This window comes from Epinephelus fuscoguttatus, linkage group LG7, assembly GCF_011397635.1.
Source record: "Epinephelus fuscoguttatus linkage group LG7, E.fuscoguttatus.final_Chr_v1".
Taxonomy (NCBI): Eukaryota; Metazoa; Chordata; class Actinopteri; order Perciformes; family Serranidae; genus Epinephelus; species Epinephelus fuscoguttatus.
In genome coordinates, this window is record NC_064758.1 from 23,266,977 (window position 1) to 23,280,626 (window position 13,650).

The window sequence follows — 13,650 nt, forward strand, 5'->3', positions numbered from 1 at the left end:
TACTGCAGACAGACAAAGCGAACAAAAAACATCACCTCCTTGGTGGAGGTTATATTTATTGGATAATTTTAATAGAAAATATTTTCTATTGACAACATTATGATTGTCAGTTTATCAAGTGAGTCCCCAACGACTCTGTGACAAGTGAAATCAATCTCACAGTTTACACTGACATTGATCCCAGACAAACTGTCCCTCCTGACAAAATCAATCAAGTACAGTAACATCATGCGTAATGACTGATGCCATCCTGGAGCACATTTCTCATGCGCTGCCCGAAGTTTTTATGTTTAAACAATCAGTTGGGAGCATTAAAGGGAGCTCATTGCAGCAGTGCTGTCATTTCCCACACTGACACTGGCCTAGTATGCCTTCCAGTCTCAAACAGTTGTCTGTACCCTTGATTATGTCACACAATGTCCCCTCCTTGCCGCCTTGTTACTGAATATGACAGAAGACACTGACTCGAATTTCTTATCATGGTACATGCCACAAAGAGTGCATTTTGAGTGAGGGTGCTGTCAGATTTCATTTCTCATTTACATGCAACACATCATGGTTGGAAATTGACCTTTTTCAAAGCAGACATTGCTTGGCGTGTCATAGCAGGAAGAGGACAGGCCGGGGTCCTGGTGTTGTGCACGTCAGTTTGTTTCACCTTGGATTTTTCCTGCTATGACAAGTCAAAACGTTTGCAGTAACAAAGGTTTATTAATTGCCTTGGTTTTGACTAGATGAAGACTGAAAATGAAGGTGTAATTTGCCTCTGTTTTTGAAGTTGAATTAAATGAACCAAAAGCACTTGGTTGGGGTGGATCAGCTATTCATAAATCCATCCCTAATTAAACCTAAAAAAATCTAGCAAGAGTAGTCCAGAGCGATAGGTAATGTTCTTATCTATCGCTCTGGAGTAGTCAAGTTGTTGCTAGGAGACGTCTGTCACTCTGTCCAATCAGAATGCATTTACTTGACAGACGAACTGGATGTGAGCGAGCTAGCGAACATCAGATTGTTCCTTGCCTGCAGCGAACTTGCCGAGCGACGTGTAGCTTGTTTGAAACCCCACGCGCCCTGGCTTTATTTTGGCAAAGCTTCGCTCACCTCCAGCCTCTTTTCAGAGCAACAGCAAGCCGTTACTAACGTTTGCTCAGCTGGACTGGCTTCCCAAATGTTGCCAACACCTGGACAGTTTTTCGCGCTCCTTCCGTCGGAGTTCGCTCGTTCGCTGAACGTTAGGAGCAGGTGTCTGGGAGCCCACCTGTTCACTAGCGCCGGTCAGTTGCCTTTTCCTTTTTCATAGGTAGGTATGACTTTGTATTATTAATAAATACTTGGATAAATGTGTGTCAGAGTTTGTAGCATCTGTGAAAATAAGAATGAGAGGGAAATTCTGAAAACAACTAGCTAGGTTAGCCTGATATTTTGTAATTTGAGGTAACTTTACTTATATTCTGTTGGGGTTTTTTTGTGAAATGTTTCAAATCCTTAAATTTTAATGTTACACATTACTAAACAGAATTTTGAGTGTCAGGTCAGATATATTCAGCACGTACCTTTTACGCTTACTCTAATATTAGCATGCTAATGTTAGCTCTGTCACTTTGTTAGCCATCAGTCACACCTGGCAGTTAGTGTAAGTTGAACAGTTAAGTTAGCTAGCTAGCTAGTGACACTAATCTCTATGTAAGAACTAGTTGCTTTGTATGTTGCATTTTAATTTAGTGATGTTTAAATCTCCACTTAGTAAATTATAATGACGTCTTAATTTAAGAAGAACTGGTGCAATGAGATGATGAATTTATTAAGTCGAAATGGCCCCTTCTATCCCTGTAGTTCTCAAAGTAGACCAGGACAGCAATAGTCTCCCAGAAATTTTTACAACAAAAAATGAATAAATAAAAAAAAAAAACTGACATCGTTTTGACTTTTGATAATGCTCTGTCTGGAGAACATCTTCTGGTTGAAAGGTCAATTATGTAGCCTACATATAACATTGCCATACAATACCTGGTAATGGTAGACTGGACCCTTCGCTAGGTGCCGCCCCTTGAACGCAGGCTTGCCAATCATAGTATAGCATCAGCCAACTCCGACGAGGTTCCGACAACAACACGGCTGTGCTCCACAGACTCTAATTCAATTGTCAAAGATATTCTTTATTTTCAGGCTGGTTTTGTGGATTTGGAGCTAAATGTTGTGCCTGGGGCGCATGTATTAATGACACATGTTACCTGGAGAGGTTGGAAGGACGTATGCGTTTCTTCCCCATTTCAAAACCAAAATCAAACCCTGAAAGCTACTGAAGATATAGCCTACTGAATACACATGTTGCTTTTGCTATTTATTGATTTTAACAGTGAATCAAGACTTACTCTGCTCTCCAGGAACCAGTGAAGGGAAGCAGGGAAACTTTGCTGAATTTCAACCAGCTGTGTCGTCGCAGTGTGTGCACATGAGTTGTTTGGTTTCCCACAGAGCTCCCCACCCATTCAAAGGCAGAGGTCCGGGCACTGGCAGCAGCGTGGGTGGAATCCAAACACCATTTACCTGCACACACTGTGATACCACACAGCGAGTTAAATATTAGCAAAGTTTCCCTTTATATTCATTGTCTTCTGTCTTGATTACCAGGTGATGTGGTGGTTCATGTTTACACTGTGATCTGTATGTTAGGCTTTAGCTTCTACTTTCATCTTTTTAACCAGTTTTTGCTGCTGAGCCAGTTTGACATCTGAATATATCCTTCAAACACATATTGTAGACCCCTCTGCTTCTTTCTGAAACTGCTGATGATATTTCTGCAGGTAATGCAGTTCGTTACAGTGTGGGCTCAATGCTTGTGCCAACTGCTTGACAGTTCATCACAAAGGCACATGGCTTAGCGAAGGGTCAGTTGGGAATGAACAAGTTGTGCATTTTTTTCTTTATCAGTCCACATAATTATTACCCACCACCTACAAAGAGTTTAAGGATGTTTAGACTTAAATCCAAAGTTTAGCTAAAACCACTTCATGCAAACAGTTGAATAGTAAACTGCTCATACTTGGTAACGCTCCCTGTTTCCATGAAGAAACTCTTTAATGTCAGCGGGGATTTAGAGCTGATTGCTTTCTGCGCTCTGTGCAGCCACAATATCCAGTTAAGGAATACTTATGTTTGTTCTGCCTCTCTGGGTTTCCTTCCTTGTTTGGCTCTACGCTTCTCCTCTGAACTCCTTGCAGTTTGCACCTAACGTTCCCTCTTTTTTTCTCAGTCCTCCCCTGTGTATCCATCTTCTTTTACCTGCTCTTGCGTGGTGAATTTGTTCCACTTGAAGACTCACTACAACAGTGGAAATCGAATCCCCAGCACCACAACTGCAGGTGTTCCTTCACTGCTTCTTTGACCCTCCCCCACCCCAACCGAAAAACCTACACACAGGTTGCAGAATAAGGAGCGTCCATGTCTGATTTGCTGTGTGCTGAGGCGTGATAAATGAAATTACAGTGCTGTCATGCAGGGATTTTAGACCCCACAGTAAGCCCTGGTTTTACAGTACATTGCCTAACCAGGTTTTTGCCCCCCCTACCCTCCTTCATGTATGAAGCACACGTAATTTTCTTTGCCCTCACTTGATTTACATATTCTGTAAGCATCTGTTGCTGTGTGGAGGCTTTGATTTGCAATTAAAGAGGAAAAATAATTAAATCATGCAGGGAATTTGCTTAGCAAAGGATTTCACAATACATTTCCAAACAAATGGGTTGACTTTTCTGCTACTCAGGGGATTTTAGATTTCCTGTTGAAGATTGAAGAAATATCTCTCCTGTAACTGTCAGTTACAGATGGAGATATCAGCTGTGTTGCCAAATGAGCTGTTGTAATGCACTGTGCCGGCCCCTCCACTGGGTGGGGATCATCAGACTACATAGAGTGAACATGATGTTCCCTGTCACGCTTTCTCTATGTCAGTGCATTTTGGTTTCCAGCAAAGTCACTCTGATGTTTTCCATTTCATGCTCCGGGAACAATTTAGGGGTGACTGTTGCAAGGATTGAAATTATTTGTGTGTTTCGGGCCACTGTTGCCTTCAGTCTGCATGTGAGTAACAGTGTGACAAATTCAGAATTTGTCAGACTATGGTACCTCGGCTTTTCTTTCATACTACAATATGAGAAATAAATGGCTAGTAAATTGCTTAAAAGGCTGCAGAAATCAGTGTGGCGACTATATTAAAATATAGGAACTTGTGGGTAGTAAACAAAGTGCAGCAACAATAGTGATCTGTCCTCATCAGCGCTAGTGGAGCTGAGGAGGAAATGAAGGCCAGTGGAGTTGATTAATAATGACTACTTTGTGCATGAGCCAGAAAGCTCCCAGCCTAATACATTTTACCGCTGCTGTCTTCAGCGTCTCTGGAATAAATCACAATATTACAGTGCAAGAGCAAAATGATAAAAGGCTTCTTTAGCACAGAGCCCAAATGGGCAACGGGACAAAATCAGTTCATTAGAGTAATTGGTTGAATGTTTCTAATTAGCTTGAGAGATATTTATTCTGACGGAAATTGATGATAGTGCTTAACCCTTCCTTTGCAGAATTCATCATCCACGTCTGTTCCTTCCCAGTTTCTTGATCCTCCAAAGGGAAAAGGTGAGGAATGATGAATATTCATAATCAGTTAACACTGGCTTCATTTGCAGCAGAAACCAGTTAGCAGTGTTGCTATTTACAGGGTGTGAGCACCACTCTGACAGCTTGTCATTGTTTCTTCCCATTAATTTGCTGTGGTTTATTCATGATGCTCCAAATATAAAGCATCCCAGTGGAAACTTGATAATCAGACTCATTCTGTTGTCATGATGTTGTGCTTTGTCACATTTTTCTGCGCTCTTAGAGTTTCTTGCAGCAAATATTGTGAGCCGTGTAATGTATAAATAAAGGAGAGGCTTGACATATCAAGGTGGACAGGAGCGGCCCTCAGTTTTGACAGCAGTGTGACGGGTTAGGGAGGGTGTTATGTGCTGTTGCGAAACTGTCGGGTTTGTCATCACCTCCTGATTAGGCTGCTATCTCTGCTCTGCCTTTGAGGACCAAGAGCGGGGAGGAGAGCAGCAGAAATGACTGTAGAGACAAATCTTTTGCCTTGTCTTTCAAATACTGAAATATTTGCGCATTGTGTGCATTTGGTCCTTCAGGGAGGAGCGGAGAGTCAGCTGTGGAAAAAGTTGGGCTCAGGTGGGTGCACGTAGACTGGCCTTTGGTCACAGACACATGAGCAGGGACCGCACCATCCAGACCCAAACCAGAAGTGACAGTCTGTCTACTGTAAAGGTCATAGCCGTTATTACCTCTGAGCTTCCAAGTATCTGTGGTCGCCATCTATTTACCACATTGCATCTGCAACCCTCTCCCCTTCAAGCTTCTCCCTCACCTCCCCTCAGTGGCACAGCAGTGGGCAGCTTGTGGCATTTTAAAGGCGGTAAGCCACTGCATGAAATGCAGCCCTGTCATATCACAGATCATGTAATGTGGTCAACTGCTGAAGGTTATCATTTGCAGAAGCAATATTGTTGCGCCACTGAGAGAGATGTAATAAAGCAGGAGGCAATAATTGCAGTGGGGTTTGATGGCATCATCGAAATAAACAGCTTATTTATCTGTAAATATAGCATGGAAATGTTCACAGTGCACTCCTCCTAGTGACATTTTCATTGCTACCTTATTACAGTGTATTAAAAAAATGCAAATCACTGCATGATGTAATTCCTCCATGGTGCACTGTAATACAAGATAAAGGACAGCAAAGGGTCATTTCTATTTTTAGAGGAAAAAGCCTTGGAAGTGGAAGACAGTAAACTAGTTAACATCGCCGTCATTCCTTTGCTTTAACAACATGGCACATGCAGTGACAAAGTCTATGCAAAACCTCAATTTGAATATCAATGATGACCATTTGACTTTACATAAGCTGCAAATTACCATTTCTGACTAACAACAGCTTATGGTGCTCTAACCTTTGGTGTAGCACTGTTTGTCCTGAGGCTCACTCATTGCTATTTACATGCAGTTAACATGCTTAATTAGATGTGTTCTGGTGAGTGAAGTGCTGGTCATATCTGGCAGCCGAGCCACTCTAAGCATGGCAGGAAACTAAATCAGAGTCATTTCCCGTCAATTAGTGAGTGATTAACAGCAGGTCAGCGACGGCTGGCTGACCTTCTGGCCACCTAATGACTTTAACTGGATCAATGACTCTCCAATCGCCGGCCACATCAAACCTGTGTTGTCAGTGGACAGGCCCTGTAGGAGCAGAGAGTCATTGAATATACCTCTGACTGCCCACTTCTCACTCTTGTTCTATCTTTGGCCTGTCACCTCTCTCTTTCTCTGCAAAATTGTCACATCAACGTGCTTTTTTACCCCCTCTCGCCCCCCTTCATATACTGTTGGCTCACTGCTATCTTTTTATCTTTTTCTGTCACTCGCTATGGCTCCAAGCACCTTCTCAACACTCTCAACACGTTCTCACTTTGGTATACTTTCTTTTAACCCTGTGTTACCTGCACACTCCAGAGCAGCAGTCCAGACTAAGGCTGCAGCAAATGGTTATTTTGCAATAGCATTTTTTTTTATTGTAGAAATTTTCTATGTTTTTTTTTCCTTTTCTTTTAGAAAATAGTTAAAATATTCACTTTGATTATAGTCGCATGCTGTAGCAGAAAGTGTTACTGATAACATTAATGATGGATGGTAGTGAGCCAGCATGCATAATACCAGGACCTTGAAACTAAATGGAATTCAGTCCTAATTAATTTTATGTTTCACGCCTGTGGTTTTCCCACTGTGACATGTAATATTGTCCTCTGTGGAAAAAATCTTTGAAATCCTCACGTGTGAGAAGCAGGAAGCTGCAAATGTTTTGCATTTCTTTCTTACTATAGTTTTTGATTCACTTTAAATGAATCAGTTGACCTGACCTCTGGCCCTCTGTACGATGTTAGACCACTTATGTGGCAACAGCTTCTTCCCAGGTGGAGCAGTTGGTGTAGTCGCTGGAAAATTATTAAGGCTGCAAAAATACTTTTGTTGCCAGGGAGAAGTTGATTTTTAGGGTCTAAGAGGGACCAACAGGAGGCTTTATCAATGTTCCCAGCTTAGACACACATTTTATTTTTACAGCACTGAGGAAAACACTTCAATTTGAACCAGTTTACTCTGTTATATAGAATAGTAAACAGCTTTGATGATGTGGTTTTTTTCAATAATGCAGAAGCAGACATTAATAAACAATACAAATTGATTAAATGTAACCGATAACACAATAGAAGAACAAGTAATAAATCTTATTGAATATCTGTCCCTTTGTTAATCCTAAAGTTGTTGTACTTAAAAACTCCAGGCAGCTAAATGATAAAGCTGGTCTTGGATCAGTCTCAGAAACTTTAAATTAAAACAGGAATTCAGAGAGTGAGCATTGAGTCTTTAATTATTAATATCATTGCTGTCTTATGTTGGATTTTTGATTTAAAACTTGTTGACTGAAATATTGAAGAGAGAACTGGGCTGGAATTTTGGGTCTACTTTGTCCTTTTCTTCCCCCTTTTGTTTGTATTTCTCAATTTTTGTTGTGCAACAGAACAGAGACTGTTCATCCTCTGACTGTGTGTTTGGGTCAGGAGGTTGATAATTCAGTTTTTTCTTGTGTTGAAACTTCCTGATTTCCTGTTATCTGGCTTTTGCCTGGAAATGTTTGCACAATGACCTCCAGTGGATAATGAACTCCAGCGGACAATGAACTCCAGTGGACAAGACTCCAACGCTCATGAATTCTCATGAATTAGGAATTTGGTTCTTTTTGTGTCCATTCTACTTCCTTTGGCATTTTCCATCTGCTCAAAGATGCTCCCTGTTTTGTCTCATGCACATTTGTTACATTTTAACATTACTGTTAAACATTTCATTCTTGTCTTGTTATTCTCTCTGTTAGATTTTATTGCAGCTAGTTGTTACGCCTCCAGTGCTGCAGCTGTTGCGTCAATGTTGTCGTAGATTTGGCCTGATGTGGCTCCTCCTGTGTCCATACAGCCTGTTTTCCCAGAGCTGAAGGGCTTTTAGCTAATGTTCTTCTTCCAGAGATCAATTGAGTCTTTGAGGGGATGCCAACAGTGTCCGGTTTTGTAGCTTTTTTTGACACCTGTCTTTATATATTTATGTGTCCACCGCACCTTCCTTACTTCTCTTATCCCTCTCTGCTTTAATATGTTGTGCTCTCCATTTCAGTCCTACTTCTTTCCCTTTCTCTCTGAACCTCCACACCCATACTGCAGCCATTTACTATATTGCCTCCGTCTCCTTGCTTTTTAAACTGATGGACTTGTCCCTCCCTCTCTCTCTCTCTCTCTCTCTCTCTCTCTCTCTCTCTCTCTCTCTCTCTCTCTCTCTCTCTCTCTCTCTCTCTCTGTCTCTCTCTCTCTCTCTCTTTTGCTGACTGCATCTGTTTTTCCTGCAGCTCCGGACTTTTAAGTTGTTCATTCATAGCCTTCCCTTCTTCTTCTCCCTTTCCCTCTCTCGCTCCACCTTCCCGTCTCCCTCCTCATATATCATTCCATCTCTCCCGCCAGTCTGCCAGCTGACTCACCTACGGTGGAGTCAGGAGGAAGGAAAATGAGCACAGAGCTTTTGCAAGGGCAAGTAAGAAGTCTCTCACAGATGAATGGTTTTTAGCGAAGGCCTGGCTAGTAGCTACTGCATGAGGGAGTGACAGCTGAGGTAAATGTCTCCTCACAGATACGTTTATACTACAGAGGTCAGGGAGGTGGGTTTACTCTCCTGTTTGAGTTTCTCATTAAAGACTGACTCCATTTGCATTTGTTTCTGGGTTTTCCGTGACATAGATAAGGGCGCTAATTATTTTAATAATAATTGAAAGGGTTAATCCTGATCTTTTTTTAAGTGTGGTTGTATGAGATACTTATCCATAGTTAGTGTATTATCTATAGTAGATGGCAGGTGGCTCAGTCCCAGTTTGGAGAAGCAGACAGGAGTACCAACACAGAAGCTAAGTAATGTACTGCTGTGAATGGGGGACAAAAGCATAACATGTTTTAGCCAATATCAACCTAAAAATAGGACTACCTAGTACTAGTTTTAAGTGTAAGCTATATTTAGAATATTTTCACCACTTAACCTTGCCACCAGACAGCCCTTATACCCATGGAAACTGACACCACTGCATTGCTCTTCTCAAAGCCACCAGACTCTTGACAAAAGCAGTAATTTTACCCTGCAGAACACAGGAGTAGCTGGTCTACTGCTGCATCAGTCAGTTTGTTTGTGTTGTGTGACTAGCAGATCCGAACTAATGTGGCGTCCACAGCAGTGCAATCCTCAGCTTCAGCGCCGGTTAGTGGGTTAGAGAATATAGGTTATTTGGGAAATTGATAACACACAAATCTTAAAGAAAGCCTGACTTAAGGTGAGCTAGGGGGTTTATAGGTAGCAACGTCATCATGCAGAAAGTTACGTCAGGTCACGTAGAAGGGCTTGGGATAATAGTATTTTGACACTAAAACATATGCATTTTGACCAAAATTTGAATGTTCGGATTTGAATACATATGCAACAGTACTGTAAAGCAACAGAACCTATAAAAAAAGCTCAGGAACCCCAAAAATAATGGACCTACCCTTTAACATGAGACTCTGGCTATGTGGAGGTGAAACAATTAGAAAGAGACAGGAGAGACATTATCGCTATTGATCAGTCTGAGTGAGACTTCCTACAAGCTGGACACTAATTTTCCTACATCTTCCACTTGCAGTTACCTTCTAAATAATACAGTGTTGGTTTATGTTTTAATTGCTTGACCTGAACAGAGGCTGTAGATATGAAGTGAGTCAGACAGTGGTTCCAGTTGAGAACAACATTGACCATTAGGTACTAATAACTTCCTGATGATAAAGGAAAACCCATTTTCCACACAGTAAAATCACCTTTATGTTATCTTAATTAGTTTTTTAGTAAATAAGAGGAAACATTTGTCAGACATAAACATAATGTTTTATTGCAAAGAAAGAACTTTGTCTTCTGTCTCCACAATAAAACCTGACACAAACAAAGGTTCCCTTCCAAAACCACGGTTCAGGTTTGTTTGGGTTTTTTTGTTTTTTTAAAATAAGTATTCATTCAGAGAAACATTTTACAAAAAAGTTCAGTCCTTAAATCATCATGTAACAATAAAACATATAAAACATATGATGGACCACCAACCTTTTCCTTTTTTTCATTCCTGACTCTTCAAGGTCTGCCTAAAAATGTTACAAAAAATTAACCGATTACTTCTTTAATGTAAAATAACAACTGTATTTGTTTCCAGATTAATCTTTCATTGTCGTGTCCATGCAATATTCTTTTCCATATTCTCACCCAGTTTTTGTTTCTGCCCCTGGCGTCCATCCAGCCATGGCTTTGACCCTGAACTCTCAGCCTTTCTTCAGCCATCCCGCCTCTCCTGAGGATAATGGCAAAGGTTCTCACCTATCTAAACTGGCGTCATCAATCATTATTCCCATGCTGTCTGCTCCCGTGGCAGCTTTTGTCTGCATGCCTGGCATATCCGCAGGCACCAGTGGCAGATGGGCAGGCTGGCTCCCTCAGGTTGGACAGGCACAAAGAAAAACTACAGCAGCTCAGTGGGAACGGGGTTTTCTGAGTGGACATGGTGCTGCCCCAGTTACCTGAATGGTTGTGAGTACTTTATTTTTAGGAACAAGTGTAGAGAGAGTGTGTTGTGAGAGTCATGTCTGTCTGTTTCTCATCTGGATCCTTGGTTTTCCTTCTCCTTTCTAATTTCAGATAGAGGTAAAAGTTCATCTGTGTATCAGTGTTTGTGTATTGTTACGCTTCAGCGCTGTCAAGTCTACAACAGAGTGAGTATCATGCATTCTTATTCAAGTCTGTTTATCTGTAAGGCACACACAGAAAAACAACAAATATTATGCAAAGCGTGCAGCACAAATTGACATTAAAAATACAGTTAGATGATTAAAATTAGATAAACTAAATACCATGTGACGGGATCACTCCTGTGATCTGCGACTTAAAACGAATGTGGGCCAGGGGGGAATGGCCCTTTTCCTGCAACATGAACGTGCCAAAAACTACAGTTCTTTGAACGACCACTCGAGGCTGGCTCCAGAAGCGAGTCAATCCCCTTAGACCCCCATGTTAAAATGTCCAACTTAAACATGTTTACAGCCTGATACAAAAAACAGTTTTGGTCTCTATAGCTACTTGCCTCGTTCATGATGACTGTACAGGGGGCGAATTTTTATGTAACTCACCCATTTAAATTTTATTAAGGCTAAAAGTTACACATAATTAAAGGCGTGGGTGCTTTGATTCACAGGCTGTCTGCTGATAGTGTCCTGGGTTCTCACTCAGATCCACCCCTCGCTCCTCCACACAGCTCCACCTCATTCAAATAAGGTCAACTTTGGCTCAAAAAAGAAGATGGTGGAGGCCTAAATGCCGAACTTGAGGCCTCAGAATGGGAGTCCACAAATCACTGAGTCACAGTAGATACATCCACTATTTTACACAGTTTATGCGTTTAATTCAAAACTGCAAATGGTGGCGTTCCAGAAAAAGTCCAGGGATCACTTAAGTCAGCAGGATTCATCACCAAAGTTAATTTACTCTAAGGGGGAAGATTAATATCTGTACAAAATTTCCTGGCAAGATATTTCAGTCTGGACCAAAGTGGTGGACCAACCAATTAACAGACCAACACTATCCAGGGAGCCATGCCACTAGTGTGTTAGAAACATGGAATAAAAGCAAATCATTTAGTCACACCAACAACTGAGTAAACTCAGTAACACTGCAGTTAGTATTTATTGTGTTTTGCAGTGTTTGTTTGTACTTGCTGAGGGATTGCAGATGGAACGCACATAGTTGTTAAATCTGGCACAAACCATATCATGTCTTTGCTTCATATGGATGTTTTTGTACAAATTTGAACAAATTTAATAGAATAGAAAGACAGAAAAAATCCTCCTAACAGAGAGAGGTAAACTGTTCAACAGTCTGCAGGCAGCAGTGGGAAAAGCTCAGTGAGTTTTGGATTTTAACTGAAAGCATGGAATTGAAAAAAGTAATTGTGTAGAGGATCTAAAGGGGTTTTGGAGGTGGAATAGGGACTTGGGGGTTTTTAAATATAAACTGGTGCCAGTCCACACATTGCTCTAAAAGAAAGTAAAAGCAGATTCACTTTTGTATAGCTGGATTTTAGACGAGCTGGAGGGGAGATATAAGGCCAACTGACTGACACATTAATCCACAGTAATCAAGACGCAAAGAGGTGAAAGCATGAAAAACAAATCATCTGTTGATCTCTGTCATTGTGTTTGCTGGATCACAGGCACCTGATGACATTTATCTAGTCACAACAGCAAACACAGGCAGACAACGGCTGGATTACGCAGCCCTTTATTACCCTGAAATCAGCGCATCTCGGCATCTCGTCGACCCCGACTCAGATAAGAGACCGCAGTAATTCCTGACACATTTTTATCCACCAGCGTTACATAACATTCATCCCAGTCATGCCTTTGATTGCACTGTAATGAACTGAAGCCCATTGGATGTCTTAGTGGCAGAATGAATTAAAAGAGCTTATGGAAGTTGGGCCCAGTGGAGCATAGAGATTACCAACACAAAAACCTGCTACAGTCATTATTTCACCTTTGTAGTCTTTTAGCTCTTGGACTGGTGCCGGAGGAGAGGGGAGAATAAGTGCTGGTCCATAGGCTGTGTGCTCTATGCTAAGGTACAGTATGCATTATTATGCGTGGCACTGCATGGCTGAATATTAGAGCAGTAATAAGAGAAGCTGGACCTACTAATCCAGACTGTATACAGGGCGGAAGAAGAGGACAGAGGGAATAGATAGAGGACAGGAAGGAGGAGGGGGGAGTTGGGGGGTTACAATAAAAGAATGGTCAGAATCCACAGAGAGTGAAGTGAAGAGAGAGTGAGGGAGGGAACAGAGGAGGAGGAGGGAGGGAGGCAGGCAAAGAAGAAGGGTGATGTCACCTCTAACAGGCAGCCAATGAGAGTCAGGGAGGGAGAGAGAGAGAGCGCGTCCAAAGGAGGGTGTGTTTTTCTATCACTGCAGCATCAGCAGAGAGGAGAGGGGCACAGTCAATTTCATAAAGAAGAGGAAGAAAAGGCACAAGTAGATAAGGAAGAGGGGAGGAAAAAAAGGACCCAAGGAGTTGCCAGTGGAGAGGAACATCACTGTGAAGGTAAGAGGATGTTTCTGTAGTGAGACGGGCAGTTTGTCAGTAAACAGAATGAGAGCGGGAGAGAGCTGGTGAGCGGATTAATTAGGCTGTTAGGTGGAGGTGGCTTGTTATGGAATCGCACCTTTGCCTCACATTGCTTCGGCAGTAAAGACGACAGTCTGGTTCTTGTAAATCACTTTAACAGCGTTTATCCTGCTCCCCTCAGGTGTGTTGATGTTTAGAAAAACTATAAAACTACATCTTTTTCAACACACTTAGACTGAAAAAATAATACTTCAATTAATTTCACTTATTCGTTTCAGTGGTAGTGGGGGTTGTGATTAATTATACTACCCTGTAACACTGCATTAATTTGAACCGC

At 41.6% G+C, this 13,650-nt stretch overlaps 1 protein-coding gene and 1 long non-coding RNA gene across 4 annotated transcripts in view; both read left to right on the forward strand.

Moving 5' to 3' along the window:
• Positions 1–1,068: 1,068 nt before the first annotated feature.
• Positions 1,069–10,526, forward strand: LOC125892121 (uncharacterized). The gene is made up of 3 exons (XR_007449709.1): positions 1,069–1,300; positions 4,578–4,632; positions 10,442–10,526. It is a non-coding gene; the product is annotated as an uncharacterized LOC125892121 (long non-coding RNA).
• A 129-nt stretch (positions 10,527–10,655) lies between these two features.
• l1cama (L1 cell adhesion molecule, paralog a) overlaps positions 10,656–13,650 on the forward strand; it is a 51,641-nt gene continuing 48,646 nt past the window's right edge. For 2 of the 3 annotated variants that reach the window (XM_049581888.1, XM_049581892.1), the window contains exons 1-2: positions 12,793–12,811; positions 13,160–13,289. The gene's annotated coding sequence lies outside the window, so the exon portion shown is untranslated. Of the gene's footprint in view, positions 10,729–10,836; positions 10,911–12,792; positions 12,812–13,159; positions 13,290–13,650 lie in introns of those variants that run through there. The other variant, XM_049581891.1, reaches the window with a different exon arrangement.